The sequence below is a fragment of the Haemaphysalis longicornis genome, unplaced genomic scaffold (genome assembly GCF_048455015.1).
Source record: "Haemaphysalis longicornis isolate Haplotype H1 unplaced genomic scaffold, Haemaphysalis longicornis Haplotype H1 scaffold_12, whole genome shotgun sequence".
NCBI lineage: Eukaryota > Metazoa > Arthropoda > Arachnida > Ixodida > Ixodidae > Haemaphysalis > Haemaphysalis longicornis.
The window spans coordinates 41903732-41931026 of NW_027526225.1; the positions used below are offsets into that span (position 1 = coordinate 41903732).

Genomic DNA, 27295 nt, shown 5'->3' on the forward strand with positions numbered 1-27295 from the left:
TTTTTTTCGTACATTTATTCGTTTCTATCTGCGTTGCCTCTTTTTTGGTTACCTTGGCTGTTTTGGATTCTCCACTGTTCTTTCCGTATTTCATCGTTAGCCTCCATCTTTGGCTTTTCGCGCGGTAGCCGGTTTTCGTCTTTCTGTTTATCTGTTACTTTGCGGGCTGGCGGTGGTTGCGAGGGGTACGGTTGCGCAATGTTCGCAGAATGCGGTACAGTGGCGGCAGCGTCTCTTTCCAGCTGGTTTTAAAGACGATAGCCTTTCTTTGGCCACTTGAGCGCGACAATGTTGACCTGTTAGTCTGTCTGTCTGTGTTCCTCATAAACACAATTTATTATTGCAACTTAATATCACGCCCCGCTGTATACATGGGAGCTACTGGGGTCGCCGTTAAGTAACTTTATGTACATAATGTGTCCTCTCTACAAATGGCCAACTGCCCCGCGATTCAGCCGCTCGGCCAAAAGTTAAAAGAATCCTTAATCGAGGGCTTCATATTGGCAAAATATTCCCTCGCTACTAAAGCTGGTACCATGTACGCTTCCTATTTATGAGCCTTGTTCAAAAAAAATAAAGCATTAGGGATATTTGAACTGAGACATAAATACGAAAGTGATATGAAAGTGAAAGTCTCAGGCTACAACCCCGCACGCTTCGAAGACACATGTAGTCTCGGGAGTTCTTCTTTACAGACATGAATTATACACAGAACCGTAGCCATACAAGCTTTGCTAATAGCCGTGCGCTTTCTGACGCTACCGGCGTCGACAGTGCATCATTTATATGTACAATGCAGCACACAACGAATAAAACGTTGCCGCGCTTCGAGCTATTACGGGAACTGTACGTCATGAAAGTAAGAAAAAAAAAAACACCAGAGCGCGGCGTCAGAAATGCATCAGAAGGGCGATTTTTTTTCCCTCTTCCCTGAGCCGCCTCGCTGGCGCGCCGGCCCCGGGAGCGCGAGCGTGAAAGTAACAAGAAAGGGTGTGCAACCGGTGGCACAAGGCGGAGAAAAATCCGCGTTTTTGTTTGTTTGTTTTGCTGACCTCGGTTAACCCACGCCATCGACCAACGAGAGGCATCCCGTTGCCTGTTGCCCTCAGCTCCTTTCCTGGCACCGTGATAGCATCCCTGGAGAGAAAGAAAGAAGCGGCTCGCCACCCTGAAGCCTTTCCCTGCGTCCCGGTACACACGACGGACCGAGTCCGCGGTCCAATCGGTCACGTGATGAGACGTCACGGTCCGCCGCGGTCCCAACCAAAGCAGAGGGCATCCAGACGGCGGCGGGCCGGCTGAGCGGAGCGCGAATGGCCGACCGTCTGAACTCACAAGCCAGAAGTTTGAACACAGGTGCCATTTGGCCGCGACAACATGTTGTAATGCAGAAGCCTGCATTGATTGATTGATTGTAGGGTTTAACGCGCCGACGCAACGCAGGCGATGAGGCGCGCCGTAGTGGAGGGCTCAGGATTAATTTTGACCACCTGGGGATCTTTAACGTGCGCCGAAATCTCGAACACACGGGCGTTTTTGCTTTTCGCCTCCATCAGAAAAGCGGCCGCCGCGGCCGGGAATTGAACCCGCGACCTCGTGCTCAGCAGCGCAACGCCTTAGCCACTGAGCCACCGCGGCGGGTAAAGAAGCCTGCACGAAACGTTTCATCCACACAATAACCGCCACCCGCATGCAAGCCGGGCGGGCGTGCTCACGCAGCCGTCGCCGTCGTTCGCACCAAGGCGACACGACGAGCGGCGACGGCGGGGCGATCGGGGCTGCATACGCCTCGTCATCGCTCGCTGGAACCGAACTCTTCCCTAAATTGAGGTCCACATGCGTGAAACACAGTGGTAATCATAGCTAACATCACACTAATAAGAGTCATAGGACTCGCAAGAAAAAGCGCGAATGAAGTATGCGTCGCGATTGTAAGCCTAGCCCGTCGCTTATCCAACCGCGGGTGATTGACAGGCTCCTTCGAGCGCTTCGAAACAGCCGCGCTGCCTGCGCTCTTCTCTACTGGCGCAACCGGACGCGGCCGCTGTCAGACCACGCTGACTGATGTCGCGGTTCGCCGTCGAGACTGCGGACCGAAAAGCCTCGGCGAATATTTGGACCGCGAAGGCCGCGGTCCTGCGCGGTCCAACGGCGGCCCACGGGAACTGGTGACGTCCTATCACGTGACGCGGACCACGGTCCAAATAATTGTTTTGGTCCGCCGTGTGGATCGACGAACACGCAAGCCTTAGCCAAGAGGTAAACACATCAGGGAGGGAGTACTTGTGGCGGTTGCGTCGTGAAACTTGCAACTTCGCGCTGCGTAGCGCGAGGTATTGCAGTGTCGCCCGTTCCTCTTTCGCGCTCTCCCGGTGCCGGTCCACGCAACCAACGATATCGCATCCGGATTGGTGGATATGGCCCTGACAAGCGAGCAAGACGCATGGCGCCCGAAATGCACCACAGGTGACGAACGACATCCAACTTGAACCAGTGGAGCTGACCACGGCGAACGAAATGCACAACGGACGGAACGCCGCCAAGCCAGCACACACGGAGGAAACTCCTATTCGCGACATCCTCCGCTCCCGCTGCTGCTATACGGACTTGGCCAGCGAATGTTACAACCGCAGAAATCACCTGGCCACAAGCAACAAAAAACCCAGCGCACGCGGTTCAACCCTAACGGAAAGTACGAGCTCTCCGACACCCGCTGCTCCAGCCCGAGTCCAGCGGACGAACGACATAACACTCGTGCAGGTAGGTCCGTCAACGAGCAACGACACGGCCAGCGCATGCGGCATGTCCGAGCCACAACGAACAAGATCCCCGGCACCCGCGCTCCGACCGAGACTCACATGATAAACACTATTTCGTACAAGAGGACGCAACCGCGAGCAAGCGGACTCGGGACGAACGGAGCCTGCTTGTATGGGAGAGATAGCGATTATAGCATTCTCGAAACAACGTGCAAAAGACGAGGGCCTGAGCGACGACACGGACACAGCCAGAACGGCAACGAATGAACCCGATCCAGACGAAGGCATCGAATGCCCTAACGATGAAGTCACACTTGCGACGCCAAGGAATGTGGGACCGAACGGACGGCATGAACTACGCCCGCTTCCCCACCACAACGGTTTCACTTCCCGAACATCCACGGCGACTGCAAGCACGGAGCCGCAACGACTTTGACCGATCGGCCATGCCACCCTACGAAAACGCCACGCTACCGCACACTAAAGGAAAAGCAAATCGGCTCCTGCCCCATACGCAACGCACACGTCAATTCAAGCAACGTCCTCAACGCGCCGAACTATGCCATCCCTACACAGCGCAGCTCGCCACCGGACAAACCGAACGTCTACGCCCCCACATGCATCGAGCACGCGACGAGCTACACGAACACAATGGCCGACAGAAGCGGCGCGACTAACGCAACGCCGTAAACACGGTCAAGTGCAGGTCTGACGAAGTGAATCCCATGGCACACACACAATAAAATAAAGCTGATTTGAAATTCAGCGAAGCTCAATGAGACGAACACCCTCTTAACGAAGTTTCTAGTATTCGGAACAACAAAAAACAAACGCCAGCATCGAGCATCTGTGAATAAGCGGACAGTGATCTGGATACGAACGGACGTCAATCTACGGAAACGCCTCATTGTGCCTGGGGGGAGGCACAATTCAGATTTGGAGCATGATTAGGAGAGTATCAGCGCGCACGGAAACGAAAACGGACGACAAAAGCTGCCACCCGAAAACACGCAGAAAACCGCCGTTTACGGCCACGGCCGCACCGACAAGCCCCGAGCTCCTCTTAGGAAAACACCCTGTGTTTTTCTAATCAATTAAACATTTTATTTTTTTTTATATTTAGTCTTTCACTCGAGATACGACCTAGCTAACAGTGCAGATAAGTTGATTATTCGTGAGTAATACAAACTGAGCACTCATGAGTACAGATTGAGTACTCATGAGTGCAGAATGAGTAGTACTCATTCTGCACTCATGAGTACTCAATCTGTACTCATGAGTACAGAAGATTGAGTACTCATGAGTACAGATTAAGTACTAATGAGTACAGAATGAGTACTCATGAGTACAGGTTAAGTACTCATGAGTACAGATTGAGTACGAATACTCGTGAGGACAAATGAGTTTGAGTACAAGTGAGTATGATTACAAATGAGTATTTCATGAGAGAGAGAGAGAGAGAGAAACTTTATTTGAGCCCCATTGGGCTAGTCTGGGTGGCGGGTGACCGGCGGTGGTAACCGGCCGGTGACCATTGCAGCTCGCTGGATGATCTTAGCCTGGACCTCACGGTCCGAGCTGCACAACGCCTTCGCCCAGTGCTCTCCGTCTGTGAAAGGGGGGAATGGGTTTTGGGGGCACTGCCACATGCAGTGGTCTTGGGTATCGAGGGACCCGCAGTCGGGGCACAAAGGGGTGGGGTACAAAGAAGGGTAGATTAGGTGAAGTCGATATCGGCAGGGGAGTACGTGTGTCTGGGTGAGTTGCCATAGGCGTTCCTCTTCGTTGGAGAAGGTCGGAGCGGCTGGGGGTAGTTAGCGGCGGGAGAGGCGGTAGTGCGAGGTTATGTCGTTGAAGGTAACGAGTCTGTCGCGGGCTGATAGGGCTCCGTGGAAGGGCTCAAGGCCAGGACCAGCTCGGACGGTGAGCTCTCGAGCGGCCCTGTGTGCTGCCTCGTTCCCCCCACACCCGTATGGGCCGGAGTCCATACCAGTTCGACTGGGGTGGTGGGAGAATTTTGAAGAAGGATTTTGAGGGCCAAAGGCGAGATCATTCCTTTGGCGAAATTTTGAACGGCCGTTTTGGAATCGGAGATTACGATGGAGGGGGGCGGCCTGAGGGTGAAGGCTAGGGCTACTGCCGCCTCTTCCGCGGTCGCCGGGGAGTTAGTGTACAGAGTAAGCGAAGCAAGCGGAGGGGCGTCAGGACCATTAATGACCGCTACCGCATAAGCTTCACGGGTCCTATATCTCGCAGCGTCGACGTAGACGGTGGAGGGGGTGATTGGGTACCGCTTGGTTAACGTCCTCGCCCTGTGCTCCCTGCGCGCTCGATGAAACGTCGGGTGCATATTGCGCGGTATGGGTCTCACCGTTATTAGTTCATGAATGTGGCTGGGAAGGGGAATAGGCGCGTCAATAAGAAATGGGCTGTCAAGGCGCAGCCGTCGGAGAAGCATTCTGCCTGAGAGCGTGGCTGTGAGACGAGTGAGCTGACTCAAGAGATGCGCCTCAATCAACTCTTCGGCGGTGTTAAAGACCCCAAGTGATTCAAGGCGGGCAGTGGATGTGCTCTGAGGTACCTGCAGCGCTGTTTTATAAATTTTCCTAATTAGACAATTAATTTTAGCTAATTCGGTGGGCGAAGGGAGCAAGTAGGGAAGAGAGTAAGTGATGCGACTAATAATGAAAGCCTGTATCAGCCGAAGGCACTCTGCCTCTTTGAGGCCCTGATTTCGGGTAGCTATACGACGTATAAGATTGATAGTTTGATTCACCTGAGAAGTGAGGTGTGCTATGAACGTGGTGTTAGCACGGTTGCTCTGTATGTATAGGCCTAAGATCTTCAGGCATTGCACCTGGGGAACGGGTTGTTCGTGAACTCGGATTTTAATGTCCGGAGGAGAAGTGTCTCTCCTGGTACGTTTAGCAGGAAGGATTAGTAGCTCCGTTTTCTCCGGTGAGCATTCAAGTCCAATGCCACTAGCGTAGGCAGCGACGACATCTGCTCCATGTTGAAGGGTATCCTCAATGTGCCCATCACTGCCCCCGGTCGTCCACAAGGTGATGTCGTCGGCATAAAGACTGTGATGAAGGGATGGTATGTTATTCAACTGCTGGGGGAGATTAATCATCGCTATATTGAATAACAGTGGTGACAGGACAGCGCCCTGAGGGGTACCTATTGAGGGTAGGTGTATTATGTCAGAGCGTAGGTCGTTGATCTGAAGGACTGCAGTGCGATCGGTAAGGAAATCGCGAATGTAATTGTAAGCACGAGCCCCCGGGGCTAGGGCTGTCAGGTTTTGCAGAATGGCTTTGTGGGAGACTCGGTCGAAAGCCTTTCGCAAATCGAGGGCGAGTATCGCTGCAGAGTCTACACGAGACTGGGGAGTTATAATGTCGTGCTTTAGTTGGAGGTGAACGTCCTGAGTTGAGAGTCCGGCCCGAAAGCCGAACATGGTGTGGGGGAATTGTCCCGTGTGTGTGAGATGCTGTACCAATCGTGCGTGAATGACATGTTCAAGGACTTTTCCTACACAAGAGGTGAGGGAGATGGGCCGGAGATGCGCGAGGTCGAGAGGCTTGCCAGGTTTAGGAATGAGCGAGACCTTTGCGTGCTTCCATTCGGGGGGATGGTACCGGCTTCCCAGTGATGATTGTAATAGCGCGTTAAGGTCTCGATGGATTGATCATCCAGGTTGCGAAGGAGCTTGTTCGTAACGCCGTCTTCCCCAGGTGCCGAGCCCGGGCGAATTTTTATTAATGCGGCGCGAACCTCCGAAACCGTGATTGCGCGGTCCATGTCTGAGTTTTCAGAGCCCCCTTAAACAGGGAGGGGCTCCTGAGTACCCTGTGCTAGATATAGGTCCCGGAGTCTTGATAGAAGTTGCTCGTTAGTTCCGTCAAATTTATGTATGATTGTAGTTAGACGATTTCGGCTAGTCGTTTTACAGTGGGTTGGGTCGAGCATGTTCCTTAAAATAGCACATGTACGACGCATGCCGAGGTTACCTCTCATGCTGTCGCAAAATTGCCCCCACTGAGCTCGGGCTAATTCCGCTGTGTACGTCTCAATTGTTTTATTGAGGCGGGCTAGTTTTAGTCGTAGACGGCGATTGTGTTTTTGTCGGCGCCATCGCGTTTGGAGGCTTGTGTAAGCCTCCCATAGATGTTGCAAACGCGTGTCGACTGTTTCTGAAGGAATGTCTGGGTCCAAAGGGAGGTCATGAGTTTTCTTAATATCTAGAAGGCGACTAAGCCAACTCTGGACCGACATATCATCGTCGGGTGGCTCCTGCCCCTCACAGGTCTCCCTGAATGCTGTCCAGTCGGTGATGTGGGTTTGCCGTAACCGTGGGGCGAGTGAGGTATCGAGTTGGAGAGTGGACTGAATAATAAAATGGTCACTGCCCAAAGTGTGAGGAGTGCAGTGCCATTTCAGTTCTTTGACTCGGTGCGAGAGCGTCAGGTCCGGGGAGGTATCGGTATGGGCACTGTTACCGATCCGAGTGGGGACGGTGGGATCAGATTCGACTGCGAGCCTTCGCGCCTGCACCACCTCCCAGAGCAGCCTCCCTTTCTTGGTTGTACGCGTGTAACCCCAGGTTGTATGCGGGGCGTTAAAATCTCCAAGTATAATGAGAGGGTGGTGAGCAGCCGCTCGCTTGGTCAGCGTAAGTAAGTTGCTGAAGTTATGCGTGTGTGCTTTGGGGCTGCTATATACATTGAGGATATATAGCCTAGAGGCAGTGCGCTTTGGCGGATAGAGGACGACTAAATCATGCGGAATAGAGATACTGTCGAAGACGTGATGGTCCGCAGGAATGTTGCGCTGAACAAGCACCGCTGTGTACGGGTTGTTGGGAGTATGGAAGGATTGATAGCCTGTTAATTTAATGTGTTTACTAGGTTCTTGGATTGAGTACGAGTGATTTTGTGAACAGACGAGCTTTTTGAGTCTGAGTTTGACTGAGTACAGCGTGAATGAAAAATTTTGTGATTGAGTTTGAGTGAGTTCGTTCTGTTTCCCCGACCTATGCTAATAAGTGAACATCCTCTCCACCCCCACCTGTGCCGCCTCCGCTCCGTTGGGAGTTTATTGTCCCGCACGCCGCAAAAGAACCGTTGGCCAGTAGAAATAGCAGGCTTTGCTGTAAGCAATATTTACAAAGCTGAAAACGGTGTAAATCTAAGGATAAAATGTGTTCTACACACTGCTGTGGCTCAGCGGCTATGGCGTTCGGCTGCTGACCACAAGGATGCGGGTTCGATTCCCGGCCGCGGTGACCGCTTCCTGCAGGAGGTCAAAAGCGAAACCGTCCGTGTGTTCAAGATTTGGGCCCACGTTAAAGCTCCCCGGGTGGTCAAAATTTACCCGGATCCCTCCACTACGGCACCCCTCATTCCCTATGTAGCATTGGGGCGTTAAACCCGTTTATCAGATCAGAGGAAGTTTTCTTCTCTTTATGTTGAGCGTAATTGGAGGGGACGGCCCAAGCGACAATGTATCGTTATCTACCACGCAGCATAAACAGTGGTGTCTTTCGTTGGTTAGCACTGCGCAAAACACCGTTTGTACAACGCAACGTTTCGAATGAACATAACGCCCACTAAAATGACAACCAACACAAAGTTTGTTCCTGGTTAGTCCGGCGGTTATACTGCGGATTTAGAGGAATGTGCAGTCAGACTTCTATCGGAGAAATATTTGTTGCGTTAACTAAAACCAACGTGCGCCGACAGCCCGAGCGTGAAAATATTGCAGATATTGCGCAAATCCTACCCCGATAATCCCTCCACATCGACCAAGCATCGCGGACGCCTTCCACAGACGCTCATTCAACGGGTCCGAAATGGCGCCTGTAGCAGTGAGAGTGATCACTCCCCCACTCCCTCCCCTCGCGCGCTTTCCCGGCGCCGTCATTATGTCCCAAAGCGGCCATCAATTACTTCCGCCGCAGAGGGAGCCAGAAGACAGAAGTGCCGGGACGTGACAACACCCTTCGGGCTAGCATCCCCTCGGAGCACCTTTCTTGGCCTTATCCACTCCGGCGCTTACAGCTTTCCATTGCGCGTCTCCTCTCTCTATTGATTGGTTTAGCTTCCCGGAGTATGGCCCTTGGGTCCTTCGCGTCCTCTTGCCGTTGTTTGGGAACACTTCCTTATTTCCACTACACTCTTTCCTTGGCGCAACAGAATTGACTGCTAGGAAAGTGTGCCCTCTTGAGAGGCAAGCATTTATGGCATCGTTGGCGACAAAGCAACAATTCGAGCTCCCAGAATCTCTCAGAAGATAATACTAATTAGATAAGACCCTCAGAAAAAGCTCCTTACGTACAGTTTTGTAAGTATACATTCACCCATGTAGGGATGTTTGGTTCCGGCTGCGGCGGACGCTTTTCAAGTGGAAGCGAAAGGGAAATAAGACCAGTTGTCGAGATTCCGGTGCATGGTAAGGATCCGCCGGTGTTCAAGCACAATCCAGAACTTTGAACTACGGCACCCTTCACCGCTCAGGTGCAGTTTCGGCGCGCAAAAACTCATACAATTTTAATTTGAAGTGCCACGATTCTCAAAAGACAATATTGTATATAGTGTACATGCAATCTCTGTTGCTTCAAACAGAAAAAAAACCGAAGGTGGGTATGTTTCGTGAGTTTATATTGGCCTGCTAGAGAGGTCTCGCCTTAGAGAGAGAGAGAAAGAGAGAGGAATAACTTTATTATGTTTGTTGGGTAGTTGGACGTGGTGGGTGCCTCTAGTCCAGGGCTCCAGTCTCCAGGGCACCGGTGGTTGCTCTGGCGATCCTTCGTCACTGCTCGTCGTAGTCGGCGCTAGACAGTGCCTCACTCCACTGCTCCTCTGTTAGAGGGTGTTTGTGAATTTTGTGGCACCCTGCTGCCGTATGGTAGAGGGTGGCTACCTGGTGGCACTTGGGGCAAAGCTTCGGATATTAGGTTGGGTACAGTTTGTGTAGACGAGAGAAGTGAGGGAAGTTGTTCGTTTGGATTGAGCGGAGTACCGTTTGATCCTGTCCTTGCAACTTGGGATGAGGATGAGGGAAGTAGATTCGGGTTGCTTTGTAGTAGGTTAGAATTTCGCAATATATGGGCGTAACAGGAACCGGAAACTTTCGCCTTAGATACTAGTATGGGATGGGCCTTGGCATTTTTGGTCGATTTACCCTTGGGGATACTGGCGACGTGCGCAACGACGTGGCTTTGAGTGACAAACAGTTCTGGAGAAATTCAGAGAATTGTTCACTAATGTGGGGCATTCGTATGCCGCATATATTGAGTGTGAGGTTTTTGCAGTCACATGTTTTGGTTTTTCTAGGTCCTGGCCGACCAATTATCTCCATTTACGCTATTATAACGAATACAGGTGGAACTTTCACGAAACCTGCATTATTCTGGAAACACACATTCAGCAATTTTCCGTATTTTTACATTTTGTTTACAATTTAGTTTTTCTAAATTTTGTTCGACCAATCGTCTCCATTTACACCATTGTCACGATTACAAGTAATACTTACGCGAAATCTGTATTATTGTGGAAATGCGAGGAGTTATATGTTTTTCTGTTTTCCGTAATTTCTGTATGTTTTTTTTTATTTTTTAGTTTTTCAAAATTTTGTTCGACCAATTATCTCCATTTGCGCATTCATAATGACTACAGGAAGTACTCTCGCGAAATCTGCCTTATTGTGCAAATGCAGTGCGGTACATGGTTCGCACTTATTTACCGCCCTAGAAACGGATAAACAATAAACGCGCAGCAAAAACAAACCGGAATACGAGCAAAAATTCGTAAAAACAGTTGCAACACGCAACGCGTTGCATTTTCTAAAAATGCATAAGTGGCGAAGTTCACTCGTTTAATAAGCCAGACCTTATCACTCACACCCACAGGTTCAAGCTTAAGTAAAAAGATGTGCTGTAAATGTGATTGCAAGTTAAGCACTTAAAGAGCGTGCTAACAATAATTCAAGAGAAAAAGACATCTTGAGTCTTCAAGGTAAGTTGCACCTGTTATGATAACAGCGACGGACACAGGAAAAAAACCGTACACTTTCACAAAAAGATGGAGCCGTCTTCTTGTGAAAGCATACTTTTTTCCTTCTGTACGTCTCTTTTATAATAAGCGCAACTTTCCTTCAAGAGGATGTTACACCAACTACGCCGACATCAAGCTTTATGGACCAATCTGTGGTCCTTTTCAAAGTGTCCCAAATAAAACCAGACAGAATCAGACAGAGAGTGTGCGTGAGAGAGGGATAGAGAGAGAGAGAACTTTATTGCACATAATTCACGTCTCAATTGTGCCAGTTGGTTCATTAGATGAATATGGAGTTTGAGGTAGTGCATGAAGCTGTAGAACCTGCTGCTGCGATTATGGGGGTGAGTGTTCAAAGAAAAAGTAATGTGCTCCGAGGGTTGGGACGATCAGGTCACACGGTGATTTACCCGAGGTGTAAGCCAGCTCTTCTAGGTACAGGGGAACGCAAAGGGGACAGTGTCGGGGAAGACGTGTTGTGGGGATTCAGTAGAACGTGGACTGAACCAAAACCTCCGCGTCCCATTCCACTCTGTGAAAGTCCTTCTCCAGCAAAGCTGCCTTTTTGGTGGTGCTAACGCTGTGTCTACGGTGAGTGCGTGTCTGACTTTTGTATATGCGGTTAGGCACATAGCTAACCACGGTCCGTTGCAACCGTTGCAGCTGGAGGCGAAGCAACAAAATTTCAGCATCTTCCCGTAGGGAAACCCTGAGTAGTATGCGAAGCAGCCATGGGGTAGACTCAAGTTCCCATTAGTTCAGCTGTTCGAGCACTCGTTGCATCAGTAGGAGCATCTTCGCGGCGTTGACGTTTCCTTTCGGCTTCGTGAGACCGAAGTTCGGGATCGGCCTGTCGCCGCTGCCGTTTCGTGGCAGCGGCGCGAGCCCTCTTCTCCGCGGCGCTGACACTGGCGTTAACGCTGACTCATCGCAGCGTTGCTGCAGGAGAATGAGGGGAGCGGAATGAGTCATTCATACCACGGAGCTACAGTGGCGCCCCCAACAGAGTATGCAGCGGCTACCGCAGGTGTTGCCATTCGTTGCGCAATCCAGGAGAGGAGAGGAGCAATGCCGAATAGGAGAAGAGCGTCGGAGAGGAGAGGAGGAATGCCTCGCATACCACTCAGGCTACCCCTACGGGAAGGTGACGACGGTGGTTGAACGCGAAGCTATTTCGTGATGGATTCTTTGGTTGGCCAATCCAGGGGCATCCTGCCACAATCATCATCAGGGGTGCCTGGCCAGGCATGCGCAGTGTGGGTGTGGTACTCAGGTTCCCCTACGGGAAGATGACGACGGTGGTTGAACGCAAACCTATCTCGTGATGCATTCTTTGGTTGGCCGATTCCTAGGGGGACCCTGCCACAATCATCATCAGGGGAGCCTGGCCAGGCATGCGCAGTGGGGGTGTGGACGCCGCACGGAGAAGGGAGGGACATAGCCCCGACCATAAGATGCTCCGCATCTAAAATTCAGAAGCTCTCCTTGGAAACTTGCGTACACACCCTTGAGCTTTTCCAACTTGGCACCTTGGCATTTCGGGACAATCTTTAATTCAGGATACGCATGGTCGGCTCTCGCTCGCCGCTTACGTGCCGTCTCGAGTGTGCATTCGTCAAAGGACGCTTTAGTCGGTCATCGCTCGCCGTTCGCATCGCACTTTAACAGCAGAGCTGTTTACACCGGCGCAAATTCGTCCGGCGGACACATGAAACCCCGAGCGCACGTGCGCGCGTGCCTCGCGGTAACCGCTCCGAGTCATCGAGTCTGGCGCGTGGGCATAGCCACATGAGGCGCTCACGCCTTAGTCGTTATCGTCATGTAGCGACCGGCTCGCCACGGGTCCGTCGCGCCGAAGACGATGACGTCGATACTTGCAAGCATACTCTTTTTCCTCCAGCATGCAATGTCGTTTTAAGTGCAATGCACTTCTTAAGCGACCCTGAACCTGCGTCCACCGGCGATGTCCGCGCACGTGGAGATGGGCGCGCGCAGCCTGGCCGCTGACATGGCACATACCCACGTGGGGGATTGGCCAGGAATCTCCTCGTCTTCCTTGGCAACGGGGGGAGATGGGCGCGCGCTGCCTGGCCGCTGACATGGCACATACCCACGTGGGGGATTGGCCAAGAATCGGGCGTGAGAAGGGCTAATGCACCTGCTCAAAGGAGTACTGACACGAAATTTCAAAGCTGAGATCCGCTCTAGCAATCAAGTACAACGACAACACAAATAGGTGTCTGTGAATAAATGCATCTTTCTTTCTTTGTAGTTGTGTGTGTGTGTGTGATCTCTCTTTCGCGAACATTACCGAACCGCGCAAATTCAACTCGTGCATTCGCACTTTCACATTCTTCCCCTCTGGGAAATGCGGGGAATTTTTTTGATTCCTATTGGTCTCGTCTCCGGCGCCCACAGGTCATTTGTGCAAATTCGTTGCTTACTCCATTAAACACCAGCCTCCTTTTAGTCTCCGCCTTGCAGTTACCATCCACAGTAGTAAAGACTTCGTTTGATAATATTTTCCCTCAAAACGCTGAGCTTCTCCCGCCTAACGTAATAACATTCTCCTGGCTCACCAGTCCGAATACCCATCCCAAGTGGTAATTGAAACTGACGCTTCGAAAAAAAGACGAAAAGGTTGGGGCGGGTATTTTCTCTCCGACATTGAACTGGTCTTTTCATTGCGATTACCAGATTTCATCCCCATTTTTATGCAGAATGTCTTGCTCTACTACTTGCAATCCTCCAACTTGATTCGGGGAAATCTTCCGTGATGTTACTCACCGACTCCTTGCCCGTGTGCATGGCTCTCTCCTCAAAAACTTTACATCCTATTCTCAAACATTTTTATTCCTGCGTCCCCACTCACCCGCGGGATATTCGGATCGTTTGGCTGCCCGGCCACTGTGGGTTAACCCTCAATGAAACCGCTGACACATTAGCTAAAACAGCTTTGGCGTTACCTATCGCCGAGGTTCTTCCCCCGTTTTCTTGCTTGTTGTTGGCACGTTATCGCCAAGACCTGTTGAATCAAGATGCCTCCGATTATGGTCTAAACACTTCTCCTGAACTTGAACACCTCAAGTACCGCTGGAAGAGAAGTTTATGCCAAACTCGCTTGTGCGAAGTATTGCTGACTTGTTTTCGTTGTGGTGTGCTGCCACTTAATCGGTATTTATATACGGCAAATCTCATAACCTCCCCCTGGTGCCACTTTTACCAAGAAATTGAATCGTAAGAGCATTTCTTTTTTGCCGCCGATTTTCTAACCATCGGAGAAGGCTGCTGGAGATTCCCCTGCTACTTTTTGGGCTGCCTTTGAGTGTACCGATGCTTTTCTTGTTTGGGGGTACTAGGCTGGGCTGATGCCATAGGGACGTGTGCAACGCCATCCACTCCTTCATTTCGGGGACAGCTCGTCTGCAGTGTTAAAAACATTCCGATTAGGCTGACTTTTACTATAGTTTTCCTACTCTTCTCTCTGTTTATTTTTTTGTGGTTTTCTCTCTCTCTCACTAATCTAGACCAAAGTCTTTCTTCTGCTCCATTATTTTGCCTCGCATGAATAATTGTAATGGAAACATAACTCTTCTTCGCCAATCTCCCTAAGTATGTATGCGCCATTTTTCGTGCCACCAACACCACCAACTTCCCTTCACAATCCACACGTGGACAAGGCCACTGGGCCAACTTACGAAGAATAGAAGGTCTACCGAGCGAGGACGCCCGACAAAAGGATTTGCCCTGCGCGGCTGTGGCCTCGGAAGACGATGACGAAAGGGAATATGACTATCGATACTGTACATAGTTCAGTGGTCTTTGCTTACAGTGCAATACAAAACTGTTTTTCCCTGCGGGGGTCTGTCTTCTCCCTCTCTCCTGAGATCCGCTGTCAGTGTGGGCAGGAGATAGGTCGACCCCCAGCTCTGCTGCTTCTTTATCCTTGCACCAGTAGTGCAAGCTGCACCAATTTCTTTTTTTAAAATCTTAGAAAGCCAGATTACAACGGCCAAGCTATATCGATTCCCTTGAAGTCTACTCACCTCTAGACACAAGTGCGTTGCTGGGGCCGCGTCTTTATCCAACGTAATCCCTAGGACCCTATCGTTGTCAGCCTGGTTTTTGTAAGCTCACCAAGCTTACGCTGATAATCTTGGCACTTTTAAACAGAGTGTACTAAGAAGACAATTTAGGGTAATGTAAACCTTCTTATATTGAAATGTACACTCCCTAGGAAATCATCGCTGTAAGGTTGGTCTTTGGAAGCTGACCTTCTTACGTGTCGTTTTTGCCTGCTCGCGCCATGAAATCATGCATCCTAGTCTCATAAACTGCTGCTCTGCAATATGCGGGTTCAATGTTGGAGCAGTCTTGGAGCGGGTTGGAGCGATTCCTATTCCTATGCTGTTCAATAGTCTTCTGGTAGAGAAAGTCGGATTGCAAAGAGTGCGATTGACGGATGTACATAACTCGACAGCGCGTGAAGACAGTTAGAGTGGAGAAAGAATCGGCGACACTAATACAGCTCTTGTTTTTCGGTACGAGCATTCACAACAAATTGCCTGGCAATGTACGCACGAGCCACTTGAACAAACCAACACTAACTAGAATCGTTGCGCTGCAGCGCCGGTATATGAAGGAATTCCACAGAGTTACATTGCCCAATAAATTCAAGCACCCACGTGCGCAAACCCGTGCTGCATAAAGTCTTGCAATGAAATCCCACAAAGACGAACTCGAAAAGACCATGATGGTTTGTTCGTCTAATCAGAAGTCCGTCGTTTCAGATGCCCTACCAAAAAATTATCCGCGACTTGCCCAAGTGCATGCAAATATGTTGCTTCAAGACGCGGATTGAAGTGGACTTACAAAGGGGACAAAAGAAAAACATTTATTTGAGTGCGCAACGTTATATGACTGTCCTCAGTTGCTCTTGCCTGGGTTTACTGAGTCTGAGCGGCGACGGACGGCGTACACCCGCTACCTCAAGCGACAACGCAGCAGAAACAGAAAGGGAACTCGTCGCTTTCTCGGCGGTGACGCGGTGGGACTCGCTGCGTGAACCGACGAAAAACGGCATTGGTCAGGAGAGCTCCTACGTTCGGGAACAAGAAGACTCTGCCGTAGCTTGTTTTTACTTTTTTATTCCCCAAGTTTTGCACCTCTCTCCTCCAGAGAAGAGAGGCCACAAAACCCACCCTCGATCTTTTGTTTTTTGTGCTTTGCCACTGGCTCCGCGTGTGGAAAAGTGGGAGTAGTTGTAGCTTATTTCTTCGCTCCATTCCTCCCTTCCTCTACAACGTTCTACAACGCATCAACGCTTCTACCTTCCTGTACAACGCATCTACAAACGATCTAAATGTGCACTGACTCGTTGTTTATGAGGCAAGGGTACAATATTGTGCTCCTTTTTTGTAATTGATGCGTGTACTTTCTTATCAAAAACCGTCCATTTCTCGCTGTTGTGGTTCATCTATGATTCATTAATTGAGTGATTTTATATCGTATTTGCGTTATTTCGTGATTCTTGATTGTCACCTCAGCACATAAGCTACTGCATGTGTGTTATACTTTAGTTTCAGCACTAGAATTTTATGAAGGCCGAACCAAGAGTGTGGTCGATCCGCCTCAACGGTCCGAGGCACGTTTCGTCATTGAGAACGGGCAGTCTGCACATCGTCCACCGGCCTGAGGGCAACCAAGAGAGACATCCACGAAGGGGGAGACACAGGGCAACGGACCGTCCAGAAAGGGGAGGGAATCCCTCCGGGCATTCCAAAGTCCCTCCTGCAGGTTACACTCTGCTAACTCATCAGTCGCACGGGCTAGAACAAGAAGGCCTGCAAGAGCAGGCACCTACGGGTGATCGGTCCATGGGGTGATTGGGTCCCACGGGGTGATTCGTCCGCAGAGCCTCAGACCGACTTGCAAGGTTCACCCGTGGATCGCAGGGGGGGCGCCAAAGCCAACCCACCAACCCACTCGCAGAGGTCCAACCAGTCTCCTCTCAAGGTGTGACGAAAAGACGGAAAGCAAAACCGCCCGCCTGTCCCGTCAGGCGGGTGCGCAGATCCGCGGTAATTACCCGGTCTGCTAAAGTATCAGGTACTCAGATTTCCACCCCTGCGACTGCCGTCCAATGCCGCGCAGCCATTGGGTGACCCCTATTGGCCTAGCCTCACCCCCTTTCGAAAGTTCCACCATTTCCCAGCGGGAACATCGTGGAGGTCGGGGCCACCCAGGAGGGCCAGTTCGACCACCCTCCGTAACTCGACAGTCGCGCTCCCCGGAGGCAGGGTTACAGGGGTATGCCAGCTCCCCCAGCGATATGAACCAACACCCTTTGGGCCCCCGCATGGGTTACAGAGGTGTGCAATTGCCTCCGGCCCGTGTCTCAATCATATTTGATAAACCGATGAGACACCAGGTGTGTACCTTCTTACATCTTAACGCGCAGCGTTAAAGACCCCATGTTGAAGAAAAGCTGGACTCGTCGGCGGTCTTTCCCAGGAAAGGAGAATCCTGTAGAAATCTTGCGGCGCCAATTAGAACCAACCGGCCTCATGGAGAAAATAAAAAAAAAGTTGTCTTCCCTTGCTAAAGAAAGTTCAGAGAAGTGTGAATGGTTTCTCATATCAAAACGGCGTCAAAAACGCGCCAAAACATTTGCTAAATATGCATCCAATCTTCTGTGAAAATGCACCTAATAAATCGTCAAACGTTGAAACGCCCAAATCGCAAGCGGCGAACAAACCCATGAGGAGATTTTTCGCGCACAAAGTATACGAATGTACGAGCAATCTAAATCTATACGAATACGTGGTTTATGAGGTGAAGGTAGACTATGGTACTCCTCATTCAAGATCTATGCTGGCATTGTCTCATCTAGAACCTCTTCATTTCATCGCGACTTTCCCGTATCCGCTTTTAGAGAACGGAATCCCTATTTCACGTACGTGCCATGTGTCCAGAGACATACGGCGCATGTCTTATGAGAGCTTATCAGGCGATCAACCTGTCTATGGGAAAATGCATTAGTTTCTGGACAGGATGCCCTCCGTCTTACTAAGAAAGCTTCCGCTTTAAAATGTATTCTAACTGCGATCCTTGTTCCGACGAACGTTTATACTAGAGGCGTAATGGAATTTCACGACGATGCTCCGCAGCCTTATAATAAACGCAGAGGTTTTAGTTCTTTCAGTCATAAGCGGCACGCACCAAGAAAAATACCAGGATCGGAAAAATCGAGGGTTAAAGTATGGGTCTTTTGGTAGTACGCATGCGGGTACGTACCGACATAATGTGGCCATAGATGCAAACTGTGGCACCAGCAAATAGCAGGTTTTGGAAAACATTTTGGAAAAAATGGCAGGATCGATTGCGATCAAACCTTGTATTAATGATTAATTGTTGGTAAATTTGGCACGAAATTATGTGGCCGACTGCAGTGCGCAGGTTTTTTTTTCTGGAATCCAAAAAAAAAACGCATTCGTCAACGGTCGGGGAAAAAGCTTTGCAGTTTTGTCAGATGCTTTTTTTTTCATTTATGTGAACAGGCAAAAACCTTCCAACCACCTTTCTTTCACATCGGAGGTATCTGGTTTTAAACGACTACTAGAACACCAGTGAACTGATGTCAACTTGTCGCCTCTACAAATAGACAATAAATGTCGGTCGTTCGAACATACCAATTGCTTAATCACGTTTATTTCTTGCTCAGTGACTTGTACACTACAACGTGTAATAGAAATAGGGTCGGAATAAAGTTAGTGTCTCTTTCTACAATAGTTACCGGGAAGAGTTTTCGTTTTTATGATATATAACTGGACCTCCCCAAAAGAAGTTCCCAGGGACGGTGATGGGGCACCACCAGAGAAAAAAAAATAAAAATTTCTTCCCTGTTGCAAAATGCTACTTTCTAATGCTTCTTGACATAGCGAGCCCATTAAAGCCACATCCTTGTATTGGTGAGCCTCTACGTGCATGTTCTTGTTGTTCCCATGAGTCATTACCAGAGCAACAATACCAAACTCCCCACCAAAAGAGACAGCACCAGACGCGGGAAAATATAAATCAGACAGAAATTGCTGTCTTTTCGTTCGACCACGTTCCGGGACGAAAGAAAAGCTTTTTACCTGCTGGAGGTCCGGGTGCTTTCGCAAGAGAGAACTTGCGGTGCTGCGAAGAGCGCTGCGCAATTCTCGCACGCACACAAGTGAGAAAAGGAAGAGCGCTTCCAGGGTTTCTACTTTGGCGCATAGCGAGGCGGCAACTCGAAGAACAGGGTGCATCTTTGGGATTAAGCATCCATTTGCCTAGTTGGAGCGAAGTCGTTTCCGTTACTGCTTTGGTTCTCTTTGTGCTTAATTGGAGAGATGGAAATATTTTTATTTTCTTTCTTGGCGGGGCTTCCGCTCTTACAGGGAGCCTTGGAATTCCGCTTGAGTGGTTTCTCGCTTGGTTTGTGCGCAAGGCGCCTTATAAGCTTCGCACTTTGCTGAATGGTTTCCCCAGGGAGACTATTTAAAAAGAAAAATGGCGGCTTTCGTTCTTTACTTGCGGGAACCTGTGTTTTGTTTTTACTTTTTTCTCTATATGAAGATCTTACGTCGCTGGTTTATAGCTTGGAGAATGGACGTCATTTCATGCCTCATTAACGGAAACAGTTTGCGCGTGATAGTAATCACTTCAAAGGAGCTTCTATTGTACTGCACGTGTATTAATAAGCTCCTTGTTATTTTCATCCTCTCCAGGAATGATGATGCAGAAACGCCCGCCTGGTATTCTTTATTTCCGGACTTCGCTAAGCGCCCCTTTCGGCACCGTTTCCTAACATAATCTGGTCATCTACTATCCCAGGTCCGCCGACATCCCAAAGACAAGGGCACGTTCTAGTAAAAACGGTTGAAACTAGCCACCATGCCGAAAGTTTCTGAAGCTTCTGAAGTAATGAAATAGGGTTACGCTTAAGCACACTGTTTCTACTTATTTTTTTGGAAGACGAATGTAGTCCAAGTCGGCTACAGTCGGTAAAAAAAAACCCGTGCTGGCTGCGGCCACAAGCAACCAAAAGTTTTAGATCATGATAGCTGTGGTGAAATAAAACTTTTCCTGGTTAATAATATGTCCCCGCCAGATATCTGGATGCGGTTTGTAGAGTATCACAAAATAAAGAATCACATAAACAAAATTTATTCGTTCAGCGGTGAGCAGCGCATGTGGGCTTTCTTATGTTGAAGGCTGATGTTAGCCAAGCTCAAACTCACCACGACGTCCAGCATAGTTCCAAATAAGATGTGTGCTTTCTGATTGCCTTAGTTCTATAGAAGGCATGAAGGACACCATAATAGGATGCCGATCACGCAAGACTTGCGTCGCGCTAAAACTAAAGCGCTGGGAAGGAAGCAGCCATATTGCCCTTCCATGACAAAAAAAAGTACTGCAACTCAAAGAAAGCATGACAACAGTTGCCATTTTTACTATTGCTGCGTATTGCTGCGGACTTAACACACCAGCGGAAGCAGAATGAAGGTTGAGGAGCAAAAAAAAATACCGCCATTTTCACGAAGTGAATGATGATGAGTGGGGCGAAGCTCCAATGTGTATCGGTAAAACCGTGAAACACTCGGCCACACATCATATAAAGACTCGACACGTTGTTATAGGGGTGATTGTATGTACACTTATATACACGGTGTTTTCGGCGCTTGACCACCGCTTCCCGCGCCCGCTCCGATTCGAGGTTCTCTTGCCACCGCTTGCGTGCCGCCTCTGCTTAGCGAGCTCTCACCGCGGGGTCTTGGCGGCGGACCCGCATTGCAGCCGCGTTGCGAGCTCTCTGCGCCGCTGCCTTCGCTTGCAAAGTGTTCATGATGAGTAGCGCCGCACGCGCCCGAGTGTGCAGCGGAGCAGCGGATACAGATAGGGTGCCTCGATGCGCGCCCGGAGCGGGCGCGCATCGAGGCACCCTAGATACGGAGGAGTAGGAGCGCAACCTAGCGGGCGACCTATGAACTATTGCACAGTTGCGCCTCTAGCGGTCGCCTCGAGAAGTAGTGTACACGAGGGACTTGGCCCGAGCAACAGGAGCTTCGCCCCTAATATAATATTGGATTGTACACCTGACCACCTAGGGCCCCATAGGACCACCATGCCCGGTTACAATTAATCAATTAATGATTGGTTTATTTCAAGCATAGGTACATAATATTTGCAAAGTGTGCTTGGGCCCATAGCCAAATGCTAGTTGTGGGTCCGAATTCGGAAATTCATAGTTATACGAAGTCTCAGCAGTGTGCAAACAATCAGTGTACAAACATACTGTTAAAATTTCGTAACTACCAATACAACGTCATGCATAACACGTGATGATTATTTGAAAAAAAGGAGAAAGGCCGCGAACTGTCCCCTTCTAGGCAAATGATCGTTCTGCGATAAAAAAGTAAGGAAAGAAAAACAAGTAGGTTTCCAGTACAGGGGACACTCTTGGGCATATAACAACAGAAAATGGTTTTTCAGTTTTTTACAGAAGTTATGATCATTCCTCAGGTCAACAGGAATTTTATTCCACACTTTCGCACCTACGTACTGTATAAGTCGCTCACCATAAACATTATGAGTAAGGGGAAGATTGAAATTGTTTAGGCTGAAATTTCTTGTGAGCCGTAATGGGCTGTTAAATAAGGACACAGGAAATGGGTGATTGTTTTTTACTGTGCTGTATGTGATTCGAGCCGCTTTATATTCACGCATGTGATCAAAAGTTAATAGTCAATGCTGAATAAACAAAGGCTTACTGTTTTCGTTATATTTGGCGAAATTCATAATTCTAATCACGTTTTTGCAATCGTCTGATGTGGTTAAGGTACGTAGTGAACATCCAGCCCCAGGACTCTGAACAATATGCCAGGTGACTGCTGATAAAGGCGTGGTAATGTATAAGATGTTAGCATCAAAACAATCACGAGCTTTTAAAAGGGCGCAGCATCCGGAGGCTATCTTCGAACAAACATGCGTAATTTGGTTGTTCCAATTTAATTGCTTTCAAAAACAATACCTAGATATTTTAGGGAACTGGTTTGGTGAAGTGTTTTATTGTTAATATTCGGTTTAATTATACTGTACTTTACAAGTTTTCTTGGAGAGGGAAAAATCATGTATTTATTCTTCTTTTTGTTGATTGTCAGTTTGTCGAAAACCAGTTTGATATTTTAGCTAGCTCTGTGGTCAGTTTATCTTGAAGTTCACCCTCATTATCGGCTGTGAATATGACAGCAGTGTCATCGGCATAGATGAGCATTTCAGAAGAAATTATTTGAGACAAGTCGTTTACATAGAGGGTAAACAGTCAGGGCCCAAGCACGGACCCTTGTGGAACACCTGTTGTTATGTATTATAGTGAAGGCGTTATATTGTTAATGGAAACTTTTTGCTGACGTCGGTAAGAAAACTGGAAAATAGATGAATGGTTTTGTCTCGGAAGCCATACTTGTTAAGCTTATCCTGCATAATATTGTGGTCTACTGTATCAAAATCTCTTTGAAGATCCAAGACTACTACAGCGCCAAGTTTATTATTATACAGTGTGGTATTAAGCACTTGTGCTAGTGATAGCACAGGAGTTGGTTTTGAGTATCGCGGGCGGAATCTATGCTGTTGCGGGCAGATGACACGGTACTTTTCAAGAAACTGGTGGACGCGTTTTGCGATTAATTTCCCGAAAATGTTATTGATAACACTTAGAACTGAAATTGGTCGATAACTGGATGGTTCAGATCAGTCACCCTCCTTAAATATCGGGGTAACTTTTGCTATTTTCAGACGTTATGGATATATACCATCATAGAGAGAGTGGCTGAATACATTACATAGTGTGGGGCCAAGTATGTCAATATTCTCTTGGATGAGGCGGGCAATGGTACCGTCAGGGCCTGCGGCTTTGTTTTTGTAAAGAATGTTAACTATCGCCACTATTTTATTCAATTCAATGTCTTCCATAACAAAAGTGTTGCTTATTAGCGTAAGAATAGTATTGTTCATGCTACTGGTGCAAATTTTCGCCGCCAAGTCAGGGCCGACACTAGTGAAATTATAGTTACAGGTTTCAAGTTTTGCTTGAGTAACATTGTCTGGGGCTGAGTGTACCTTCTGGGAGTGTCCTATACCTTTTTTTAAAATATTCCTTATTTTCTTGGTGTTGCCAGAGGCGTGCGTGATGAGACAGAAATAAAATTCCTTTTTACGAGTCCTGATCAGAGCAACAGACTTGTTGCGTGTAAGTTTGAATTGACGTAAATTATAGTCATTGCTTTTGTTATGTGCCCATGTGTACCAGTAACCTTTCTTTTTAAATCATCTAAAATTCGTTTAGTCATCTAAAGGCAAATTGGTTTGTCGCGTGAGTGGGCACGTGTATTTCGGCTACTGCAGGCTAATATGTTGGTAAGAGACTCAATGATGTTTTCAAACTCTTCATTTACATCAATATGGTATATCAGATCAGGATCAAGTGAATAGAGGTGCTTGCATATCACGCCATAATTAAAATTTGTATTTTTACGTTTCATGGTTTCTGAGTTATGAATGGTCACATAAACAGGACAGGGACCCGAGATCGGACTACTGTAAACCCCCGCGTCAGCACCTGTATCAATTTTTTGTTAAAACATGATCTATTAAGGTTTCCGAGCAACCTGTATGACATGTCGGTGTTGTGATTAAATTACAAAATTATAGGATTCCAGCAAGTAGGTGTAATCTATATTGCATGAGTTCATAGTGTCGATGTTTACGTCATCAACAATGACTGTAGGTTTTATATATTCACTAGTGATGCACGAAATATATTTTGAAGTCTCTCAAGAAAACCGTCAAGACTGGAATTCAGTGGCCGATAGACCACGCCAAGAATGATACCTTGTTCCATCAAGGTAAAACGTGTTCCGATATCTGGTACAGAGCATGTAATTTTTGTTAGCACTGAGTAGGCAAAATTGTTTTGAAGATAAAGTGCAACGCCTCCGCCGCTGGAGTGAGAATCACGCGGGTTAGAAATCATCGTGTAATCAGGAAGCGATATTTCTTCGTGTTTTTAGCCACATTTCTGCCATAGCTAAAGCGGTAAACTGATGATTCTGTTGGGCAATAAAAGCAGTCAGGTCATTTATATTTCTTCTTAAGCTGCGGATGTTAGTGTAAAAGACAGATATGTCTTCATCGGTGCGGCTTGTGTTGAACATCGTCATTACAATCGTTAGAGGAGGTGATCCTTCGTGTGTGCATCTACGTTATCATTGCAAGGTCGTCCTCGCATGTGACATGTGCTGCCCTCGATTTCTCGGTTTTGCGCAAGAGAATCTTGCCATCAGCCACCCGAGCAAAGTTTCAATTCTTTTCTCGCTTAGTCCCGATGGCCTTCCCAAGTAGAACTTTGTTTTCTTGGCAGAAATGCTCTTTGACGAAAACGGGTTCGTTTTCCTCAAAGCCGAGTATTCCGATGTTTAGCCTCGTTGTCTTGGCGGCAAGCAAGATCTGGTCACGCTTGCTGCGGGAGGCAAACCTGGCTATTATATTGGAGGAGCCGTCACCCCCAGTTTGTACACGGTGAACAATATCTATGTCGTAGATTGAAATGTCAACGTTCAGGGTAGCAGCTGCGTTCAGTACAATTTTATGCAGATCCTCATCTTTAGAGGAGGGAACACCTTTCAGCTTAATATTGTTCCTCCTTTAGTACTAATTGAGCTCAATCAGCTGCTTTTGAACATCTCTTAGTTGTTTGTTCAGCCTCTGGTTTTCTTTCTGGCATTCCAAGGTCTCACCTTGCGCCACTGTATGCTTTTTCCGCATAGTCTTCATGTGGCCTTTTATTTCGTCAAAACAATCGCTGCAATTTTTACGACAATTTTTGACAGTTTCGAGCTCATCTTTTACAGCATTGTTTGAGGAGGCCAATTTGCGTACTTCGGTTTTTATTTCTGTTGTGGCTTCCACCAACTTAACCATGAGTTCGTTCAAGACCGTCACCACTTCCTTGATGCTGTTCGGGGCTTTGTCCCCCAATGCACTCGCGATTTCTTCTAGCGGGTGTGGTGTGTCTGGCATTACGACGAAGTACGCAAGAATATGAACACTTCAAAATACGGGCAACCAGGTGTCGCACAACCAAACAATTATAGAGCAGTCCAGCAGCCGTAACAAGTTAAAACAAAAAAAAAAAGCAGAACCCTTCTCTGTGCCTACCTGCAGCATGAAGAGCAGGGTTTAGCACGCGTGAAGCGTACGGCGGCGCGGACTCCTCTGAAGTGCTTCTGGGCGGTGTTGACAGGGTATATGTAGTCCTTGGTCACGCCCCCGAGACACCACGTGATGCCGCCGGAACCCTGCGTAGTGATGTTGCTAAGTGCTCTTCTGTATTGCCTTATCCACGTCCATCCAGTAGCCGGCCCGGAAAATGACGTCACGGTTCCTCTTGTCGAAAGCCTGCAGCACGAAGAAGCAGGGTTTAGCACGCATGAAGCATACGGCTGCGTGGACTGTTCTGAAGTGCCTCTGGACGGTGTTGACACGGTATGTGTAGTCCTTGGTCACGCCCCCGAGACACCACGTGATGCCGCCGGAACCCGGCGGAGTGATGTTGCTGAGTGCTGAGTGCTGTTCTGTATCGCCTTATCCACTTCGACAATAGCCGGCTCGGAAAATGACGTCACTCTTCCTCTTGTCGGAAAGCCTGCAGCATGAAGAAGCAGGGTTTAGCAGGCGTGAAGCATACGGCTGCATGGACTGCTCTGAAGTGCACACGTGGTTGGGCTTCGCCTGTCATGGGGTGGCTATCTTGACCAGCGGCCCGGTCAGGTGCGCACTAGCTACCTTGCGGCCACCATGTGACGCTTGCCGCCCCTGCGATACCACGTTAGTTAGTTAGTTGCTTGCTTATTGGCGCAGGGCCAGCAATGGGCAAAGAGCGCCAAGTCAATGCTATTTATTAAGAGTAGCGCGATGAATCGAAACAGTAATTTAAAAAAGCTGTAAAAGTTAAATCGAAAGGTGAAGCGGAATAAACAAAACTAACATGGTTGGTGTATAGGGCTAGGCTAAGACTGTGGACGGTAGAGGACCAATTGTAAAATCATCGTTTCTGACAGACACTTTAAAACGCGCTTGATCGAGAGCATGGCTTGTACAATAAATAAACAGAATGATGGATTTAGGGAAATTTGTACTCTATGGGTGTCTGGGACGTGTTTGTGTCGTGTTGTGTCAAGTGCCCTACATGTAATTAGTATGTGAACCCACTACAAAACAATCACCCCTGTCCGCGCCGCATTGTGGGCTCCGTAGCGGTGCGAACGTTCAGCCTAATCCATTTGCCTTCATCTTGCAGGTCAGTAACAGAAGGGATTTTCTTGCTAAGAAATCGATTAATTATTTTTTAGTTCAGCTGCCGAGCCCACGGTGCTGCGTTGTGATAATTGTCGAGTGTGCGCAGGTCATACACTCTTTGTTGCTTTTGGCGGGGAAGGTCGAAACCAACCTGGGGCCTCCCACTGCTGAAGACTTGCTTACTGAATTTCAAAAGCTATCTTGCGGCCAGAATAAACTCATTTCCGACATTCAGGATAATAAAAAACAACTAAAAACGACGGCCATGGCAATCACAGATATGTGCAAATGCACCACTGACCTAGAAAAACATTGCACTGCCCTTTCATCCATGCGCACAGAGCTAGATGGCCTAAAGTCGCTCACAATCGAAATGAATGACAAGATCTGGAATCTGGGATCCCGTGTAGACGCCAGCGAGTACCGCTCGCGGAGAAACAATCTTATATTTTGTGGCATTCCGGACCCTACTACAACTGAAACGTTTTCGGACTCGGAAGGAATAATCATTCCTAACTGCTCGGACACACTGAACCTAACAATTCCGCCTTCAGAGATAGAGCGTGCGCACCACCTCGAGCGCTTTTCAGAAGACCGCATTCTCAATCATCGAAGACCAAAGGACTTATCCTTTCTAACGTCCGAAAATTCAAGGACACAGACTTCAGCGTCGGCGAGGAGTTCTCCTCTGCCGTACGTCGTGCCCGCAAACACCTAATTGCTTTTGCAAGGAAAAAGTCAACAGCTTTCACTCTGCGTTTCAAAACCCTTTTTCTCAGAACTTAACGCTACATCTTTGACGAGTCATCGCAGTTAGTGAAATACAATAGTAATCATCCAGTCCTTGACCTAAGCTAACCTCCCACCAAATTGTCCTCAAATCAGCTTTTTTATCTTTCGTGATCTTTACTAAGATTAGAAGTTTCATTTCAAAACGTGAACATATTTCTAATCTGGTTTTGTCATCCAACAGCGACTTGCTTATATCAACCGAAACATGGTTAAGTCACAGCGTCTCTGATCAAGAGGTCTTGATCGATTTGCCTAATTTTCAACTTCGATTTGCCTAATTTTCAACTATTTTGGAAGGATCGG

At 48.4% G+C, this 27295-nt stretch overlaps 1 pseudogene; it reads left to right on the forward strand.

The window, feature by feature from the left end:
- The first annotated feature begins 6276 nt into the window (after positions 1-6276).
- LOC144161572 (uncharacterized) lies at positions 6277-27058 on the forward strand (annotated as a pseudogene).
- The last annotated feature ends 237 nt before the right edge of the window (positions 27059-27295 follow it).